The sequence below is a fragment of the Mus caroli genome, chromosome X (assembly GCF_900094665.2).
Source record: "Mus caroli chromosome X, CAROLI_EIJ_v1.1, whole genome shotgun sequence".
Classification (NCBI taxonomy): domain Eukaryota; kingdom Metazoa; phylum Chordata; class Mammalia; order Rodentia; family Muridae; genus Mus; species Mus caroli.
Window position 1 is genome coordinate 129426316 of NC_034589.1, and position 21960 is coordinate 129448275.

Genomic DNA, 21960 nt, shown 5'->3' on the forward strand with positions numbered 1-21960 from the left:
TTCTCATGCTCTCCATGTAGGCCCAACCTTGCATCTCTCTCTCTCTCTCTCTCTCTCTCTCTCTCTCTCTCTCTCTCTGTGTGTGTGTGTGTGTGTGTGTGTGTGTGTGTGTGAGTGACATATATGTATACACACACATGTCTAAGGCTATTAACCATTTTTATTCTGGATAGAAGATATTAAGCTGATTTTTTTTTTTTGGTTTCTTTTAGGCACATCATGTGCTACCCTCATCCATAGCTCACTGGGTCCATCTTGTGATGTTGTCGTACGTACACTGGAAGTAAGTCGGACTTTATTTTTGGATCACAGTGTTCAGGTCTACCATAAACTCATCTAGATTACTGCTTTGACCTTCAAGCCTTTGTCCCTTGGTAATAACCCGTTCTACCAATCTCTCACTTGTGTGATCTTGTACAAGGTACTCCACAATCCAATCTCTTTGCCAGATGTGGTGGTACATGCCTGTGGTACAGCACTAAAGGAGGCTGAGGCAGTAGGATAATGATTTTTGAGGCCAGCCTAGACTATACAATGAGATCTTCTCAAATAATCCCTTTCCTTATTTGATGAAGGGTGTAAGAGCGCCATATGTTTCATATGGGGTTTGGGAGTAGTAGTAGTGATACATATAGTTTGAGTGACCTTGAGTAGCTAGACCATAAGTGCTAGATTAAAATTGGTAAATATAAGGCCAGGTATGATGGAACGCACCTCCAATCCCAGCACTTAGAAGGCAGAGGAAGGAGAACCTCTGAGTTCCAAGCCAGCCTATTCTACATGAGGAGAGTCCTAAGATAGCCAGAGCTACATAAACGGACCCTGTCTCAGAAAAAAAGAAGGTAAACATGACTGAACATTCACAGAAAAGGAGCAAAACTAGTGCTATATTCTTGGACACTTGCCTGTAGTCCCAGCACTCAGGAGGCTGAGGCAGGAGAGTAAGTTTTTGGCCAGCCATAGCTATATAGCAAAACTTTGCCTTAAGAGAAACCACATCATCCCCTCCCCGCTTAAAGATGGTAAGGATAGAGTATTATTAGTCAGTGTTCTTTAGAGGAACAGGACCAATGGAATGACTATGGGTATATACATATTACCAGTGGGATGAATATGAATATATACATATATTAATTTGTTAAGTTAGCTTATGCTAAAACAGCAACAACAGCTGCATCACCCAAGAGGCTGAGAACATGGTAGTTGCTCTGTCCTTGATGCTAGTGTCTCAGAAGTTTGAGTTGTCCACATAGTAGTTGTCTCTTATTCAGAGTGCTGACAGCTTCAGTTCTCAGTCCTTCAGGGATCAAAAACCTGGAATGTTTTGGGAGATCCACTGGTCCTTAGTCTACAAAAGAATCTTAGGATTACTAGTGATGAATCAACAGAACGGAAATCAACATGAGAAGGAAAGGGTTTGTGGTGGTTTGAATATGCTTGGCCCAGAGAGTGGCACTATTTGCAGGTGTGGCCTTGTTGGAGTATGTGAGGCTTTGTTGGAGGAAGTGTGTCACTGTGGGGGTGGGCAATGAGATCCTCCTCCTAGCTGGAAGGCAGTATTCTGCTAGTGGCCTTCAGATGAAGATATAGAACTCTCAGCTCCTCCACCCCATGTCTGCCTGGATGCTGCCATACTCCCGCCTTGATGATAATGGACTGGACCTCTGAACCTGTAAGCCAGCCCCAATTAAATGTTGTTCTTCATAAGAGTTTCCTTGGTCATGGTGTCTCTTCACAGAAGTAAAATCCTAACTTAGACAGGGTTTATTTTGCTTACACTTCCACATCACAGTTCATCGTCAAAGGTGGTCAGGGCATGAACCTGGATGTAGGAGCTGGTACAGAGGCCATAGAGGAGTGCTGCCTACTGGCTTGCCCAGTTGCTTTCTTAATAGCATCCATGATCATTAACTAAGCAGTGGCATAGCCCACCATGAACTGAGTCCTCCCATATCAACTCTCAATCAGGAAAAATGTCCCACAGGCCTGCCTACAGCCCGATCTTACAGATATATTTTCTCAGGTGATGTTCACTCCTTTCAGCTAACTTTAGTATGTCAAGTTGATATAAAACTATCTGGCACACCTGGAAATTCTGGCTCTATTATGGAGGAAATGAGCTGCAGCAGCAGCAGGATAAACTAATTTGGTTGCAAGAGGATAGGCCAAGACAGAGGAAGACAGATATGTTCCCTCTTCCGTACTCTTTTTGTTGGACTGCAACCTGAATTTGCCTCCCACATCAATCAGGACAGGCAGGACACTTCCTCAGGTGACGCTTCCTGTTGAGATGATTCTAATTTGTGGCAAGTTGACACTGAAACCAACCCCAGTATCTGGCTATTACTGTATTGCTCTGCTCTAGAGGCTAAGAAGACAAACTTCCAGGACTGACATGTGAAGTGGCCCATGGTTAGAGATTATTGATGTAAGGACAGTAAGGTTTAGCATTTCAGGTCAGTCATCTACAGCCAATAATGCCAAGGGTGAGAATGGCAAGGAAAATGGAGCCAGTGTCAAAGGCAAGGTCCTTGACTAATGAAGGCACAGTCATTTATTCTGACAAAGATTTGCTGAGCTCTTCCTAGTTGTCAAGTATGTAACAAGACATAGAAGGTTCCTAGAAGTGGAATTTTATGGTTTCTTTGGAAAGTCAGTTATGGGGGATGGTGTTTTGCTGGGGCAGACACATGGAGGAATGTTTCACTGAAGCAAACACAGGTGAAAGGATGTTTTACTAAAGCAAGCATGTGAAAGGAAGTGTGATGAAAGATTCTTCACTAATGATGACACACATGTGCTAGTTCATCTTACATGGCATTGGTGAACTCTGTTTCTTGTGACTCCATAGAGAGAAACACAACAAAAAACTTCTGGTAGTGTTCTGGTGACTTCTTGTCACTTCCACAGACAAGGGCCAATGGTCAAAGTGATGTCAGCTGATATAGAATTTTGCTCGCATGGAGTTTTGCTAAGACAGACTTATGTGCTGAGGCAAGACGTGTAGTGAGGCAAGACTCATGGAAGACATGTGATATTTGGAGGAAGTATAAATAGGACTCAATGGACAGTGACTGCTGACTTGCATAGCTAGCTTTGCAATGCTTTGTTGGTCTAGCATCTTTGCTTTGTTAGGAGAGGAATGGCAAAGAACTCTCCTGGTGTCCTTGCTGGTTCTGGTTGTTCCCGCTGACTTGTACCAATTTGGCAGAGGCCTGGCTATTTCTGCTAGGTTGTGCCACCTCTCCTGATTCATGTTTGCTATCCTGACACTACTGAACTGGACTGCTGGTAAATCTGTGAAGTGTTTTCAAGTGGCTAGAGCTGCTGCTACTGACTTCTGTGAACTCAACTGCTGATTTCTGACAAAGTAGATGGGATTTGCTCCAAAGAACTATTTCTAAACAGGCCCACTTTCGCCATATCCTAATAACCTTTATTTCCCCACTACCTCTGGTGGATGGTGGGCTAGAAGGGAGGTTAAAGCATTTAAGAACTCATATTAAAAATATGATGTTAAAACATTAAAGCAACAGGTCCTGATGCACTGTAAACAGAAAATTACAAACTATAATAACAGCTATGAGGTATAAAAAATATTTCTATAGATTAGCAGTTCTAATCCTTTGGGTGGTGATCCCTTTGGGGTTCAAATGATCCTTTCACAGAGGTCACTTAAGACCCTTAGAAAACACAGATATTTACATTACAATTCTTAGCAGTAGCAAAATTATAGTTTTGAAGTAGCAATGAAAATAATGTAATGATTGGGGTTCAACACAACATAAGGAACTGAATTAAGAAGTTACAGTTTTAGGAAGGTTGAGAACCACTGGTCTAGATGCTTATAATAGGAGTAACCGTTATAGAGAGAAGGTGTGTGTAGATGAAAATACAGTGAAACCCATTATATATTAATAAAACAAAGTACATTAAAAAAGAAATTCAGACAGAGGAAGAAGTGAATTGAAGGCTGAATTGTGATGGAGGTGAATCCTGGATGAGTAGATGTGTTTCAGTTTAAGGAAATAAACCTGTATACAGGCCCAAAACTAGATGCATAGTGGATTAGGAGAACTGAAAGATGTCTCATAGAACTAGAGCATTATAAGCAGTGCTGTAGCCATGTAACAGTAATGGGATTAAGAGCTGGGTGGTAGGTTCCTATAAGGAAGTTTTGCTCTATCAAAGGAACAGTTAGAAATGCTTCTATTTAAGAGTTATGATTAGGTAAGTAACATAATCCATTTTCTCTATATTTGTAGGTTTTTTATGATTGTAAAAGTGTGTATGTGTATGTGTGTGTGTGCATGAGTATGTGCCACAATTTGCCTGTACAAGTCACTAGACAACTTTTAGGAGCTAATTATCTCCTTCCACCTTGGCTACTAAGGATTGAATACCAGTCATCAGGTTACACAGTAAATATTCGTTATACAGACTGAGTAGGCAATATTCAGGAATACACACACACACACACACACACACACACACACACACACACGTAATAACTGTTCATGTAAAAAGTTAATATAAATTAACAGTTAATGTAAAAAGAGGTCATAAATGGGACCTCATAAAATTGCAAAGCTTCTGTAAGGCAATAGACACTGTCAATAAGACAAAAAGGCCAACAACAGATTGGGAAAGGATCCTAAATCAGATAGGGGACTAATATCCAATATATATAAAGAACTCAAGAAGGTGGACTCCAGAAATTCAAATAACCCCATTAAAAAATGGGACTCAGAACTGAACAAAGAATTCTCACCTGAGGAATACCGTATGGCAGAGAAACACCTGAAAAAATGTTCAACATCCTTAATCATCAGGGAAATGCAAATCAAAACAACCCTGAGATTCCACCTCACACCAGTCAGAATGGCTAAGATCAAAAATTCAGGTGACANCAGATGNTNGCGAGGATGTGGAGAAAGAGGAACACTCCTCCATTGTTGGTGGGATTGCAAGCTTGTACAACCACTCTGGAAATCAGACTGGCGGTTCCTCAGAAAATTGGACATAGTACTACCGGAGGATCCCGCAATACCTCTCCTGGGCATATATCCAGAAGATGTTCCAACCGGTAAAAAGGACACATGCTCCACTATGTTCATAGCAGCCCTTTTTATAATAGCCAGAAGCTGGAAAGAATCCAGATGCCCCTCAACAGAGGAATGGATACCATTCTGACTGGTGTGAGGTGGAATCTCAGGGTTGTTTTGATTTGCATTTCCCTGATGACTCAGGATGTTAAACATTTCTTTAGGTGCTTCTCGGCCATTATAGTTTCCTCAGTTGAGAATTCTCTGTTTAGCTCTGTTTCTCGTTTTTTAATAGGATTGTTTGGTTCTGTGGAGTATCCACTCTGTTAGTCTCTGTCCTTTTATTGGGGAATTGAGTCCAGTGATGTTAAGAGATATTAAGGAATAGTGATTGTTCCTTCCTGTTATTTTGGTTGTTAGAGGTGGAATTATGTTTGTGTGGCTATCTTCTTTTGGGTTTGTTAAAAGAATATTACTTTCTTGCCTTTTCCTTGTGTTGGAGTTTTTCCATCTATTATCCTTTGTAGCACTGGATTTGTGGAAAGGTATTGTGTAAATTTGGTTTTGTCCCGGAATATCTTGGTTTCTCCATCTATAGTAATTGACAGGTTTTCTGAGTATAAGTAGCTTAGGTTGGCATTTGTGTTCTCTTAGGATCTGTATAACATCTGTCCAGGATCATCTGGCTTTCATAGTCTCTGGTGAGAAGTCTGGTGTAATTCTGATAGGTTGGCCTTTATATGTTACTTGACTGTGGGGCAGTGGGCAGAGTACAGACAGCCTGGTCTCCAGTGGAGCTGAGGTCTTGAACCCTGGTGGGACCCAGTGGATGATAATAGCCACCTACCTGGGATGGAAGGTGTTCGATCATGTCTCCTGGGCCCCTGGCTCCTGTTGAAGTTACCGCCCCAACAGGCCCCACAGGAGAGGTGTGTGGCTATTAGTCACATAGGAATAGCACCAAGCCTTCCCACATGCAAATAAGGTTTTCTCCAAACTCTCAGTCCAAGCCAATGAGAGGTACCTGCTGTCGAAACCTGAATCACCCCCAAAACTATATAAATCCTATCCAGTGAATTAAAGGTGCGTGAGAACTACTCCATCGTCTGAGTCTTTTGTTCCAAGAGCTATATGTAACGCTTGGGAAGAGATCTTCTCTCCTGAAGAGCCACTGCTGCACTCCTCACTGGATAGTCAGCTTCTTGTAGGCCCAGGCCAACCTGACTCAGTGCAGAGCAGCTCTGAGTTACTGAGAGACCTGGAAGGCATGGCAGAGACTTCATCTCCCTGCCTGCACTCGCTTCCCTTCGCCAGAACCCTCGAACCAGGCCCAGACAGAGATCTCCGTGGAAAATCTCTGGTACCCAGGTCCACACTTGACCTTTTTCCCTTACTGCTTTTAATATTCTTTCTTTGATCTGTGCATTTGGTGTTTTGATTATTATGTGACCGGCAGAAATTCCTTTTCTGGCCTAATCTATTTGAAGTTCTGTAGGCTTTGTATGTTCATGGGCATCTCTTTCTTTAGGTTAGGGAAATTTTTTTAATATAATTTTGTTGAAGATATTTACTGGCCCTTTAAGTTGTAAATCTTCACTCTCTTCTATTCCTATTATTCTTAGGTTTGGTCTTCTTATTGTGTCCTGGATTTCCTGGATGTTTTCGGTTAGGAGTTTTTTACATTTTGAATTTTCTTTGACAGTTTTGTCAATCTCTTTTATGGTATCTTCTACAACTTTGATTCTCTCTTCTATCTCTTATATTCTGTTGGTGATGCTTGCATCTATGACTCCTGATCTCTTTCCTAGGTTTTCTAACTCTGGGGTTGTTTCCCTTTGTGATTTCTTTATTGTTTCTATTTCCATTTTTAGATCTTGGATGGTTTTATTCATTTCCTTCACCTGTTTGGTTGCCTTTTCCTGTAGTTCTTTAAGGGATTTTTGTGTTTCCTCTTTAAGGGCTTCTAGCTGTTTACCTGTGTTCTCCTGTATTTCTTTAAGGGAGTTATTTATGTTTTTCTTAAAGTCCTGTATCATCATCATCGTGAAATGTGATTTTAAATCAGAGTCTTGCTTTTCCAGTGCGTTGGGGTATCAAGGACTTGCTGTGGTGGGAGAACTCGGTTCTGATAATGCCATGTAACCTTGGTTTCTGTTGCTTATGTTCTTGCCCTTACCTCTCGCCATCTGATTGATTATCTTTGGTGTTAGCTGGTCTTGCTGTCTGTGACCGTGGTTTGTCCCTCCTGTAAGCTTGTGTGTCTACACTCCTGGGAGACCAGTTCTCTTTGGGAGGAATTTGGGTATGGAGACCTGTGACAAAGGGTCAGTTCAGGGCACAGATGGAAACCTGAAGGATCTTGTCCCAGGCTGCTCTTTGGTTCCTGTGTCCCGAGGGCTCTGGGAAGGTCCCTCTTGGGCCAGGACTTTGAGCAGAAGTGCTGGTCTCACCTGTGCTCTCAGGTGTGTCAGCACTCCTGGGAGACCCGCTCTCTCCAGGTGGGGTTTGGGTATGGAGCACTGTGGCAGAGGGTCAGCTCTGGACGCAGATGGAAACTGGAACGATCCTTTAGTTTCGATATCTTGACCCTTTTGTCTCTGACACCCAAGTGCTGGGATTATGGGCATATTTCACTAAGCCTGGCCTTGTTGGTTTCTTCCTTATGCAAGGTAAAATTATTTAGTTATTTAAAAAGTACATCACTGAAATAGAATAAATCGTGCAAGTTCAGTTTGTTTGCACATTAGCATATATTTGTACATAAATGTGCAGACTCACCATGCACATGTAAAAGCACATCATACAGTCATCATATTCCCACTTCCATGTATAGAAATCATATCATTTCATTTAAATTTTTTTGAGAATTTCATTCAGTATAGGGATCATACCACCCCTACTATCTCTTTTTTATTTTTTATTTTTTGAGACAGGGTCTTCCTATGCAGCCCTGGCTGGCCTAGAATCCACCACATAGACCAGGCTGCATTTGAATTAAAGGCATGTACCATCATAACTGGCTGATCATTCATTAAAAGGTTTGGAATATCCCATTACCTTCTTTAAAAAAATACTTTTCTTAAGGTATTGAACAGGACACCCACTATAAGATTGTAGAAACATCATACATCCTTATTTACTTCCTTAAGTGAGAATAACGGAGAATATTTCTAACACTTCATCATTAAATATTTTGTTTGATGTGGTTTCTGTGAGTTACCTTATCAAGTAAATGACTTCAGGTTTTACTTCTTTGTGGCATTTTTGAAAAACATTAATTGATGTTGATTTTTCCATTAATTTATTTATCCAGTTTATATCCTGATCACAGCCCTTCCTATTCTCCTTCACATATTACCCCCATTTCTCCCTCCTCTTCTCTTCTGAGAAGGGGGAGCATCCCCTCCCCCAAATACCAACTCACCCTGGCATGATGTGGAGTTTTATTTAATAGCTTTTTTACTTTTCAACTTTTACTACACTAGTACTCAGTCAATGCCTTTTAAATTCTCTCTCTCTCTCTCTCTCTGTCTCTGTCTCTGTCTCTGTCTCTCTCTCTCTGTAGTGTATGTATGTGTTCCTATGTGTATATGTGTACATTTGGGACTAGAGGTTTCCACCTTATGTTCTTGAGACAGGGAGTCTTCCTGAATCTCGATCACTGCATTTGGACTAGACTGACAAGTGAAACCCAAGAATCTGATTGTTTCCCAAAGTTCTCCAATGCTAGGGTGACAGATAAACACCATAGCACCGGGCTTTTCTGTGAATGATGGGATCTGAACTCAGGTCTTGGTGTTAGTGCAGCTGGTGTGCTTCCCACTGAGCCATCTCCACAGCCCCCACAAAATGCTCTTACTGTTGAAGTTTGTTGGAATCTGGATCCAACCAAGGACAGTTTTTCATATTAGGTTATATCTAATCTTTTTATTTTATTTATTTATTTTAAAATAGAAAATTCTAACGTTTTATTTTGGAACATTCTAAATATATTCCAAGGCAGAATAACATACTCTGTGTATTCCTGCTGTGCTCTAGGAATTTAGGATAGATCATTTAATATGGCATTAGTGATTATAAACAAATTGCTGTGACTTGTTTTGTTTTTTAATTATTATATAAAACAAAAGGTTTCCTTTTTTGTTTTTTGTTTTTTTGTTTTTCGAGACAGGATTTCTCTGTATAGCCCTGGCTGTCCTGGAACTCACTCTGTAGACCCATCCGCCTGCCTCTGCCTCCTGAGTGCTGGGATTAAAGGCGTGCTCCACCACGCCCGGCATAACAAAAGGTTTCCTTATAGCATTTTCATAAGTATGGAAGTTTCAGTTCACCTTCCTGCTTCTATTTCTCTTTCATTATATTCATTTTAAATCTTTTTTTTAATTTACAATTTTTATCTTATGGGCATGAGTGTTTTGCCTACATGTATGTCTCTGGACCAGGTGCTTGCTTAGTGTCCAAGGAGGCCAGAGGAGAGTGTTAGACCTCCTGGAACTGGATTTATGGATGGTTGTAAGGCACCAAGTGGGTGCTGGGAATAAAACCTGGATCTTCTGCAAGAGCAGCAGCCAGTGTTCTTAACCACAGAGACATCTCTCTATCTCCCTTGCTCATTTTAAATCTTTTCAAAGGTAAAAACAAACACTGCCTCATTTCTTTCAATCCCTTGCCATGGCCTTGCGGAAGTCTGGAATTTGTCCTGTAGGTTGTCCTGTGGTTTTGCTTTGGCTGATTGCTCCTGCATCACATAGCCTGGAAATGGTCTTGAGATTTATGTTCTTTATTATTATTTTTAAAAAGAAGAGTTTATTGTTGAGGCTCAGGACTTTTCTTTGTATAATGTCCACCTACCTCACTTATAGTATAAACTCATATGGATTGAGCTACTGGAGATGTGGCTGCTCTGTTGTCAAGTTTTTCTTTGTCTTCTTACTTAATGGCTTTACTAATCATTTGGTAACTGTTCTCAACATCATTTTATGAAGGGTGTCCACATAATGGCTTTCAAACTCTATAATTCTCAGCACTTGTCAGTTACAATTGCTTTGCAGTAATTATCTGTGCCCTATTTGATAAGCCCAATAAACTTCCTGTAGCAAAGAGGATATATGTGTTTAAATCCTTTTAGTTTCAATAGTTGAATTACTATTATTTTATTCAGCATATTCTGTGCCTGTGTTTGTAAATGTGATTGCTTATAACACTGATTCTTAATCTGTAGAAAAGGTACCTCTCTATGGACTATTTGGAAAGACCTGGAGGTGCTTTTCATTTTCATAGTTAATTCGATATATGTATTTCTGTATGTACTCTGTTATTAGGATTTAGCAAAAATAATCTAGAATGCTAAATGAGAACTGTCCTATCCAGATTGCCAGCTGCTGCACATGCCTTTTTTTCCTTGCACTCAGAAGACAGACATAGGTGGATGAATTGGATTCCAGCCTTGACTTAATGCTGAGTTGCAGGGTAGTCGGGGCTATACGCTTTGATTTTTTCAAAACCTACTTTTAATAAGGGTTCCTAAAAGCTTTAACCTCCTTTCTCGCTCACCACCCACCAGAGGTAGTGGAAAAGGAGGGTTATTAGGATAGGGGGAAGTGGACCTGTTTAGAAATAGTTCTTTGGAGCAAATCCAATCTGCCTTGTCAGGATATATACCAGCAGTCCAGTTCAGTAGTGTCAGGACAGCAAACAGGAATGGCATGGCAGTGATAGCATGACCCAGCAGAAACAGCAAGGCTTTTGCTGAATTGGCACAAGTCAGCAGCAGTGACCAGGATCAGCAGGGACACCAGGAGAAGTTCTCTGCAAAGTGAAGATTAGTGAAGTCATGAGACCAATAATACATTCATTGCAAAGCTAGCTATGCAAGCCCACAGTCAGTGCCCATTGAGTCGTATTTATATTCCCTCCAAGCATCATGTGTCCTCCCTAAGGTCTTGCCTCCCACAGGTCTTGCCTCAGCAAAATATGACATAAGTCTATCTTAGCAAAACTCCATGTGAGTATGTATTAGCTGGCATCATTGTGCCAATTGGTCCAAGTCTGCAGAAGTGGCAAGAAGCTGCCAGAACACCACCAGAAGTTTTTCGGTGCATTTCTTTCTATAACGTTATGACAAATGATAACCATTAAGGCACGCCAATAATTTCCAGCATCATCCACCATCTATTGGATTATATTCCTTTTTAATATCATGTGTCCTTTCACGTGTTTGCTTTAGCAAAACATCCTTTCACCTGTGTCTGCTTCAGGAAAACATTCTTTGACATTACTGACTTTCCAAAGAGAGACAGAGAGAGAGAGAGAGACAGAGAGAGACAGAGACTGAGATGAGGGAAAGACCTCCAAATAATAATACAGAAGGAAATTGCCAGCTGTTAAAAATGTTTCCTTGGAGCCGGGCGTGGTGGCGCACACCTTTAATCCCAGCAATCGGGAGGCAGAGACAGGCAGATTTCTGAGTTTGAGGCCAGACTGGTCTACAGAGTGAGTTCCAGGACAGCAAGGGCTACACAGAGAAACCCTGTCTCAAAAAACCAAAAAAAAAAAAAAAAAAAGTTTCCTTGTACTTTTCTTGTTCATAAGAGAGGTGGGCCTGTAATGGCACCTCCTTATACTTGGTGGTTTTAGTATCTAGATTAAACTAGACTCACTCTCATGATATAATTGCCCTCAATTTTTGTTGCTGTGAAAATTTGTATAAGACATTTTATAATTTAACTGCTCAGTGTAGTTCAATGTGTATTCTTGGACCTTTTAGTATTTTGCACAAAGATTCCATATACTCTCCTGGGGATCTGGTGCAGTATATAGTATTCTCTATCCTAGAATTTTGGTCATTCCACAGCTTTTAGTCTAGTATAGATTAATAACTAGCTTTAAGTTCCCCCTCTATAACTCCCCAAAGGTTTCTAGACTTTAATTCAATCTCTGGGATACATTTTGAATCAGAATTCTTTCATTGTAAGCAGCAGGAACCAGAGAGCTTCAGGTGTTTGGGGAGCAGTACCCCTGTCTCTGGTATCTTCAATCAAGATTAAAAATTGAAGGATGGTGTTGGGCAGTATGGAATGCACCTTTAATCCTAGCACTCAGAAAATAGAGGCAGGTGGATGTCTAAGTTCAAGGCCAGCCTGGTCTACAAAGTGAATACAAGGACAGCCAAGGCTACACAGAGAAACGTTGCCCCCCCCCAAAAAAAAGGAGTAAGGGTGATATGCTGAAGAGATTTCTCAGAGGATAACAGCACTGTCTGCTCTTCTAGAGGACCTGGGTTTGATCCCCAGTTCTTAGTGGAAACTTATAGCTACCTGTGATTTAAGTTCCAGGGTGTCTGATGCACACTTCTAGACCCCACAGGCACCAGACAAGCATGTACTGACATAATATTCAGGCAAAACACCTATACACATAAATTGTTTTTTTAATTTAAGGATGGAAATCTTAACTATTCCAAGGACTGTTTATGATTCATCTTAGTGTAAGAGGTCAGTGAACAAATGCTAAGAAAAAGAAATCAATAGCAAGTAAAGGAAGTATAAACAGAGTTTTCAACATGAAAATGAGATGTTGAGTAAGCCTTTAAATGTGTAAGCCAGTATCTCAGAGAGGGCTGGATTAAAGAATTAAGAGCCATAAGAATAATTGAAAACATGATTTCTCTGGAAGAAAGTAGGAGATGATGTATGTACCAACAGGCATGCACTGTTTTTGCAGTAATTTGAGGGTTGATCCTGTTTCAAGGAGGAATTAGACAGACCTAGAGGCTGGAAAAGGACTTGATGATGTAGGACTGAAAAGCACTGTGCTGGAAACACTCCATTTCCTAAAAATAAAATTTTTATGTGTAAGTTTTAATGGAATGTAACCTCTTTGTGCCAAAGTTATAATAAATACCACAAGATTCTTCTCTAAAGTTTATCATTTATATTGTCCCTGCCTCCATGCTATGTGCTTTGAGTGTCATTTTATTTAATCCTCACAACAAATTAATTTTATAGTTATTTAGATATATTGTTTCCTGACACAGTTATCACATAATACAGTTTCGTAAATGGAGTATTTGGACTTGAATATATCGACTGGATTTTAAAACCTGTATGCTTCCTTGATACATGTAGGAACCCCCCACATAACCTAGAACATCAGCATGGTGGTTTGAATATGCCTGCCCCATAGGGAGTGGCACTCTTAGGAGGTGTGGCCTTGTTAGAGGAAGTGTATCACTGTGGGGGTGGGGCTTTAGAAGTCTCCTCCTATGCCCAGCTTCCTCCCATTGTGGAAGAGAGTTTCCACCTCCCTGCCTGAGGATGCCAGCCTGTTCTGGTTGCCTTCAGAACAAAATGTAGAACTCTCAGTTCTGCCTGCACCGTGCCTGCCTGGATGCTGCCATGTTCCCACCTTGATGATAATGGACTGAATCTCTGAACCTGTAAGCCAGCCCTTATTAAATGTTGTCTTTATAACACTTTCACTGGTCATGGTATCTGTACCCAACAGTAAAACCCTAAGACCAGTCTTTAAGCTCTCACCTTTCTTACTCTCTTCTCTAGCCCTCCTTCTCTCTCTCCCTTTTCCCCTCTCTCCACTTGGCCGGGCTCTCTCTCTCTCTTTCTACGTTCTCTCTTTCTCCCTGCCTTTCTACAATAAAGCTCTAAAACCATACAAAAGAAAAACAAACAAACAAAACCAACCCTAAGGCAAGAAGTTCTCATCCTTGATAGTGTCTTCAACTCACCTGTGGAGCTTGAAAATAAGATCAATGGTGAACCTCATCAAAGATTCTGATTTAATTTATCAGGAGTGTGGGCTGTCAAAGTAGAGTGCAGGGGAGCTTTTGGTGTGAAAGCTTCAGGAGGACGTTCTCTTCCCAGGCAGTGTAACAGCTTTTGTGATGGATGCTATCAGACATCAGAGTAGTTCTCACACACCTTTATTCCTTCGGAATAGGATCTTATATACAGTTTGGGGGTGGGTTGGGGTCTGACAGCAGATGCTTCCTATTGGCTTGGCTTGAGATATCTACATGAGGAGGGACTTGTGGGCACTCTCCCTAAGTAACTGAGGGCCACAATTCTCTCTATGGGGCACTGTGGCTATGTGACAGGGGCCTGGAATTGGGAGCAGGAGAAGTTCCTACCTTCTCTTCTGGGTCTCCGGGGCTTCAAGCCCTAGATCGACCTTACCAGGCTTCCTCTCACGGTTCACTGCCCCATAGTGGACCAGTTACTACATTCTTTTTAAAAGCAAGTCATTCAATTTAGCCAATAAACAGTAGATGAGTATCTGTTCGTTCCAAATGGTGTCTAGGCAAGCGGGAACTATCAGTTCAAGCTATGTTCAAGCAGGAACTGTCAGTTGGCTCTTGCCATGGTGCTATGTAGCAAAGCCCACACATTACTGATTGCTTTGTAAGTACTTGTTTGTGGGTTAGAAATGGGGTCTTGTAAGACAGGCGTGGTGGCACACGCCTTTAATTCCAGCACTCGGGAGGCAGAGGCAGGCGGATTTCTGAGTTCGAGGCCAGCCTGGTCTACAAAGTGAGTTCCAGGACAGCCAGGGCTATAAGAGAGAAATGGGGTCTTGCATCCTGCCTAGGGCTAGGGTCTCTGGGCAAGGCGGGACACAGGAAGTTTGACTGTGCACTCCATGACCACCAGCAGGACCCTGCTCTGGGGCTGGGGAGCACAGTCCGAGGTCCCTGTAGAACTGCTGGAATTGGCTTGGGGTCCCTGGGTCTGCATGGAGGCCAAGGATGACAGGTTCTCAGGCTCCCAGAAACCACAGATGCCACTGAATGTTTCAAAAGAGCTGAGGACAGAGTCAGGGCCTGCAGGTGGGCTCTACCTTAGGGCCGAAGGGAAAATGGAAGGAGGAGGGAGCTCTAGCAGGTTCTTGTGGGGAGGAGAGTCCTAGTCTTGCTCGAGCAGCTTGGGTTGGCTGGTAGCTCTGTCTGGAAGTGCTGAGAGGCCTCCAGCGAGAGAGGAGATGCACTGCTTATTAGAGAAAAACCTGCTCCATTGTTCCAGCATAGCAGATCCCAATGAGAAGAGGTAGTCCATGGTTTTAATGCATTTATTGTAGAAAGGCAGAGAGAGGGAAGTTGAGGCTGGCCATGGCCACGTGGAGGAAAGGGGGTAGTGGGCCAGGTCTACCTGGCTGTTGCCAGGTAATTGTGGTGGTGGAGTCCAGACAGAATACCAGGAGCTTGGGGGTGTTTCCCTAGGTAACTGATGGCCACACATCTCTCTGCAGGAGGCTATGGGAGACTGTAGCTGCGACAGGAGCCAGGGTTCCGGGCCTGGGGCCCAAGGGTCATGGCCGAACACCTGTCCTTTGCAGGTGATAAGTCAAAGCTTGAGCTCGACAGGGGACCAGGCTGCCTATGCACAGCTCACTGCCCCACATTTGTTCTTACAGGTTTGGAGGGCAGCTGAAACTCAGCTAATTAGTAGTTGGGCAACTCTGATTCAGACGGAGGTGGCTCTACGGTTTCTCTGCAGTACTCTGATTAAGTTACAGGAGCTGCGCTTCACGTACCTCGAATCTTTAGACAGTGGTCTAGCTGGCATTGGTTTGAAAATAAGCACCACCTTTTTCTGTGTAGGCCTGGAAGTTATGGGAAAAAGCTGAAAGTTGGATCCAGTAATTCAATTTAGCTGGGAAAGATGATATCAAACAATATGTAAGTCTAATATATAAATAAATGACCAAATATAGAAGAAGAAACCAAGTTGTATTGCAAAGAAAGTTAAGTTTTAGAAGTTATTGTGAGGGTAACCCTAATGTGCAGCTAGGACTGTGTGATGGCTAATCTTGCTCATTAACTTGACTACATCTGGAATCTACTAAAGTCCAAGGAGCTGGGCACACCTGTGAAGGATTTTCTTGATAGGATCATTTGGAGAAGACCCACCCTAAATCTGTGCCACGCCTTCTGGTGACTGCCCACAAAAAAAAAAAAAAAAGGGACATGGAAGAAGGAAACATTTGCTTTTTGCATGCTTGCCCACCCTTACTCTCACTGGCAAGTTCATGTGTCCTGTTGCTGAGGCTTTCCTTTGCTTGTGTCAGATCCTACTTCTTCAGCATTCCAACATAGACTCAGACCAGAAGCAATCTCAGAATTCCTTGGCATCTAGCACTGGATTAGGACTGCTGCGACATCCAGTCTCATGAATTGAGCAACTGTTGGCTTCTTGGTCTTTCCACTGGGGAGACAGTCATTATTAGACTAGCCAAATCACAGCCTGTAAGCCTCTCTAATAAATCCCCTTTTAATATGTAAACTATATATGTATTAAATATGAGTATAATAATTATGTAAGCTCTGTTTCTTTGGAGAACCCTGACTAAACAGATGGAGCAATTGTTCATAAAATGGTAACAATGAAACTTGGTCTGGCATTACCTCAACTATATTAAAAGTAAGAATATGATCCTAAAAGGTGAAGACTCTTATATCTGGCTAGAAATAAAGTTGAAGCCTAGGCTTCCCTCCTCCCCTCCCTCTGTCCTTTTCTCCATCCCTCCCTCCTTCTCTCCCTCCTTTTACTTTCTTTCTTTCTTTCTTTCTTTCTTTCTTTCTTTCTTTCTTTCTTTCTTTCTTCTCTCTCCCTTCCTTCCTTCCTTCCTTCCTTCCTTCCTTCCTTCCTTTCTTTCTCTTCCTTCCCTCCCTCCCTCTCTCTCTCTCTCTCTCTCTCTCTCTCTCTTNCCTTCCTTCCTTCCTTCCTTCCTTCCTTCCTTCCTTTCTTTCTCTTCCTTCCCTCCCTCCCTCTCTCTCTCTCTCTCTCTCTCTCTCTCTCTTTCTCTTTCTTGTTTTCTTTCTTTCTTTCTTTCTTTCTTTCTTTCTTTCTTTCTTTCTTTCTTTCTTTCTTTCTTTTTCTCCTTTTTCTCATGGGATAAGATCTCACCTTGTAAGCCTGGCTGGCCTTCAGTTCACATAGATCTGTCTGCCTCTGCATCCTGAGCACAGGGATTAAAAACATGTACCACCATGCCAGGCTTTGCATCTTGGTTTCTTAACTCTCTAGATTACAATGTTTGACTCTGTAGTCTTGGAATTTTCCTTTACTAGATATATATTGTAGAGAGCCATTATGTTAGCATCTCTATTACAAATTACAGTGTTGTTCTTAATTTTCCAGGATGAATACTCTTGAAGAAAAGGAAAGATGTGGGACCTGCTGGTACTTCGAGTGTATTTTCTGGAGAGAAATATGAGGAATTGGCTGAAGTACAGAGAAGTGTACAGGAGAGCCTTCCTATTCTCTTTTATGGCTGCTTCCTATGGGGAGCAGAGGCCACTTAGCCTCAAGAGACTGCTCAGTTGCCTGTGATGTTCTAACATCTGCCTTTCTATGAGCCACTTTCTTCTATCTACCTTTATCCCTCATTTTTCCTACCTTCTTGCCAACTGTATGTGCTGTACTTTAAAAGGTATGCAGTGGTTAAAAACAAACGAACAAACAAAGAATCCAAGGATATGGGTATAAGTGTTCCTCTGCATAGTTTATTTACCTATATGTACAAATATTTAGATTGAATATTTGTTTATGTTATTTGAATGTATGTATTATATAGATGTGTTAAAATGATATTCAGCAATGCCTTATTTTCAATAAGTTACCACATTAGGCTCTATTGTGGTATGAATGTGAACTGACCTCCATAAGCTTGTATGTTGAAATACTTGGTTTTTAGTTGGTGGTAGAAGTTTGGAACCTTGTCAAATGTGTCTTACACAGAGCCTTGATGAAACAAGTGCCTCAATGTGGGGTGAACTTTGCTGTTCAAAAGCCTGGTTCCATTATATATCACCTGCTTCCTCACTGCAGAGGCAATGCAAACAGCCAGTTCACACCATTACTGCCTTACCTCTCTGCCATGGAAGAATGTATAATTCCTAAAATTGTAAGTCCAAGTGAACCCTTCTTTAAGACATTCTTGGGCTGGTGAGATGGCTCAGTGGGTAAGAGCACCCGACTGCTCTTCTGAAGGTCCAGAGTTCAAATCCAGCAACCACATGGTGGCTCACAACCATCCGTAACGAGATCTGACTCCCTCTTCTGGAGTGTCTGAAGACAGCTACAGTGTACTTACATATAATAAATAAATAAATCTTAAAAAAAAAAAAGACATTCTTGCCTAAGATTTCTCTATTGAAAAATACCTAGAATATCAATAAAGAATATTCCTGGGATTGCCTGGAAGAATATTTCCAGAGAGGACTAACTAAGGAGGGAAGGAAGACCTGAGCTCAGTGTAGAAAAACCCACTCAATAGGCTGGGGGTCTGTATAGAATAAAAAGGAAGAAGGAAGAAGCCCACTAACATGGGAGAAATCCTTTGTTCTTCCTGGCTGTCATGAGAGGAGCAGCTATGCTACAGCAAACTCTTTTACCATAATGCTCTTGCCTTAGTATAGACCCAAAACCAACTGATCCAGCCAGCCAGCTAAGGACTCTGAAACTCCATCACCAAAATAAATCCTTCCTTTTACTATTTTTCTTAGTTATTTGGCACATCAATAAAAGTCTGAGCCCCGGCCACATCGGGTAAACCTGTTCTGCGAGGCGGCCGTGCTGGGGCGGCTTGCGGCGTGGAGCCCATGGGCCCGTGGAGCGTGCGGCCGGCCCTTGGCAACACCACCACGTACTCGGGAGCCAGCCCTGTTCTTGCTTCTCCTGCTCCAACAACATCACCCATCCCAGGATATGCCTTCAAACTTCCACCTCGGCTGGACTTCGGCACCACTGGGAGAACAATCAAACTACAGGCCAGTTTCTTTGAAATGGACATCCCCAAAATTGACATCTATCACGATGAATTGGACATCAAACCTGAGAAATGCCCTCGGAGAGTGAACAGGGAAATAGTGGAGCACATGGTACAGCACTTTAAACCCCAGATCTTCAGGGACCGGAAGCCAGTGTTTGATGGAAGAAAGAATCTGTACACAGCAATGCCCCTGCCGATCGTCAGGGACAAGGTGGAACTGGAGGTCACGCTGCCGGGAGAAGGCAAAGATCGCATCTTTAAGGTATCCATCAAGTGGGTGTCATGTGTGAGGCTGCAGGCATTACATGATGCACTTTTGGGGCGGCTGCCCAGTGTCCAGAGACACTGCCAGAGACGATCCAGGCCCTGGACGTTGTCATGAGGCACTTGCCATCCATGAGGTACATCCCTGTTGGCCGTTCCTCCTTCACTGCATCTGAAGGCTGTTCCAACCCTCTGGGTGGGGTCAGAGAAGTATGGTTTGGCTTCCATCAGTCTGTCTGACCTTCTCTTTGGAAAATGATGCTGAATGTTGATGTATCGGCAACAGCGTTTTACAAGGCACAGCCAGTGATTGAGTTTGTTTGTGAAGTTTTGGATTTTAAAAGTATTGAACAACAAAAACCTCTGACAGATTCCCAAAGGGTAAAGTTTACCAAAGAAATCAAAGGTCTAAAGGTGGAGATAACGCACTGTGGTCAGATGAAGAGGAAGTACCGTGTCTGCAATGTGACCCGGCGGCCTGCCAGTCACCAAATGTTCCTACTGCAGCAGGGGAGTGGGCAGACAGTGGAGTGTACAGTGGCCCAGTACTTCAAGGATAGACACAAGCTGGTTCTGCACTACCCCCACCTCCCGTGTTTCCAAGTCATACAGCAGCAGAAACACACCTACCTTCCTTTGGAGCTCTGTAACATAGTTACTGGACAGAGATGTATAAAAAAATTAACAATCAGACCTCAACCATGATCAGAGCAACTGCCAGGTCAGCACCTGATGGCCAAGAGGAGATCAGCAAACTGATGCGAAGTGAAAGTTTCAATACAGACCCATGTGTTTGTCCAGGGTGTGTGGGACATGAGAAACAAGCAGTTCCACGTGGACATCGAGATCAAGGTGTGGGCCATCGCCTGCTTCGCACCCCAGCGCCAGTGTACAGAAGTCCATCTCAAGTCCTTCACAGAGCAACTGAGGAAGATCTCAAGAGATGCTGGGATGCTGATCCAGGGTCAGCCCTGCTTCTGTAAATACGCACACGGTGCAGACAGTGTGGAGCCCATGTTCTGATACCTGAAGAACACATACGCTGGCCTCCAGCTGGTGGTGGTCATCCTGCCTGGCCAAATTCCTGTGTATGTGGAAGTCAAGTGCGTGGGAGACACAGTGCTGGGAATGTAGAATGGAAGAATGTGCAGAGGACCACACCACAGACCCTATACAATCTCTGCTTAAAGATCAATGTCAAACTGGGAGGCGTCAACAACATCCTACTGCCACAGGGCAGGCCTCCAGTGTTCCAGCAACCTGTCATCTTTCTGGGAGCCGATGTCACCCACCCACCCACCAGCTGGGGATGGAAAGAAACCTTCGATTGCTGCCGTCGTGGGCAGCATGGATGCACACCCCAACCACTACTGTGTCACTGTGTGTGTGCAGCAGCACCGACAAGACATCATCCAGGACCTGGCTGCCATGGTATGAGAGCTGCTCATTCAGTTCTACAAATCTACCCGCTTCAAGCCCACCCGCATCATCTTCTATCGAGACGGTGTCTCAGAGGGCCAGTTCCAGCAGGTTCTCCACCACGAGCTCCTGGCCATCAGAGAGGCCTGCATCAAGCTGGAGAAGGACTATCAGCCAGGGATCACATTCATCGTGGTGCAGAAGCGGCACCACACACGCCTCTTCTGCACAGACAAAAAAAACCGAGCTGGTTGGAGTGGGAACATTCCCGCAGGCACAACCGTGGACACAAAGATCATCCACCCCACTGAGTTTGACTTCTACCTGTGCAGTCACGCTGGCATCCAGGGGACAAGCTGTCCTTCCATTACCACATGCTTTGGGATGACAATCATTTTTCTTCTGATGAGCTGCAGATTTTGCCCTATCAGCTGTGTAACTCATACGTGCGCTGCACATGCTCTGTCAATACCCGCACCAGCTTACTATGCTCACCTGGTGGCCTTCCGAGCCAGGTACCATCTGGTGGATAAAGAACGTGACAGCGCTGAAGGAAGCCATACCTCTGGGCAGAGCAACGGGCGAGATCACCAAGCGCTGGCCAAGGCGGTCCAGGTCCACTAGGACACACTGCGCACCATGTACTTTGCTTGACCTGTTGTATTGCTTAGCGATTGTGTACCAAGTTGGATTCACACGAGACCAGCTACACTCAGGCCAACAGATGCTCAGCCCTTCTGTGACAGCCAGCATCGAACATGAGACGTCTTTGGTTTTATTAGATCCTCCATTTTCCAGAATGCCTTCCGTCCCAGATGTTAGACTTGGATTTTGAGCTGCAGGCCTATATGAGACCCCAGTATAGGAAACATGGTTTGCCAAACCTATAAGCTGCTCACTGAGAGTCCCGTTTCCTAAAAACAAAACAAAAAACAAAACAGCAACAAAATGTCCTAAAACTCTCAGGGCTTTAAAACATTTTAATTTATTTGGTCATCCAATTTACTTTTTAACACCTGATTCTCAATGAAATTGATGGGCTCCATCTAGCTGTGAAGGCTCTGAGCATGAAAGTCACACCATTTCCATTGGGGTTTTAAAGCCTGGCCCTAAGAAGTTGTCACTAATGTTGAGTTCTAAGGGATGCCATGTGCCCTGCAGCCTCAGGGCGTATGGCTGCTAGGTCTCCACAGTGTCTCTCATGGCCACTGCCTGCCCTTGAGGCCTGAACAAAGGCACAGTGGCCAAGGAGATGGTCACGTGTGTTTACAGCAGTGACAAGTCCGAGAGATTGGCAGACAAGTGCCATTTTGATAAAAATTTATTTAAAAAGAGAAAAAAAGACAATATACTGACAGTCTAATCATAAGATTTGTCCTGTAGGACTGTGACATTTATTTTACAAAGTTTCTAAAGAATATGGGTCTGTGATAAATACAGTACAATC

The 21960-nt window shown here is 43.0% G+C and overlaps 1 long non-coding RNA gene and 1 pseudogene across 1 annotated transcript in view; both read left to right on the forward strand.

The window, feature by feature from the left end:
- LOC110286192 overlaps positions 1 to 17991 on the forward strand; it is a 19202-nt gene extending 1211 nt beyond the window's left edge. Inside the window, exons 2-5 of the long non-coding RNA XR_002377125.1 lie at positions 213 to 283; positions 13317 to 13482; positions 15658 to 15735; positions 17198 to 17991. This is a non-coding gene — a long non-coding RNA (uncharacterized LOC110286192). The remainder of the gene's footprint in view (positions 1 to 212; positions 284 to 13316; positions 13483 to 15657; positions 15736 to 17197) is intronic.
- Positions 17992 to 18804: 813 nt separating this feature from the next.
- On the forward strand, positions 18805 to 21167 carry LOC110286991 (annotated as a pseudogene).
- The last annotated feature ends 793 nt before the right edge of the window (positions 21168 to 21960 follow it).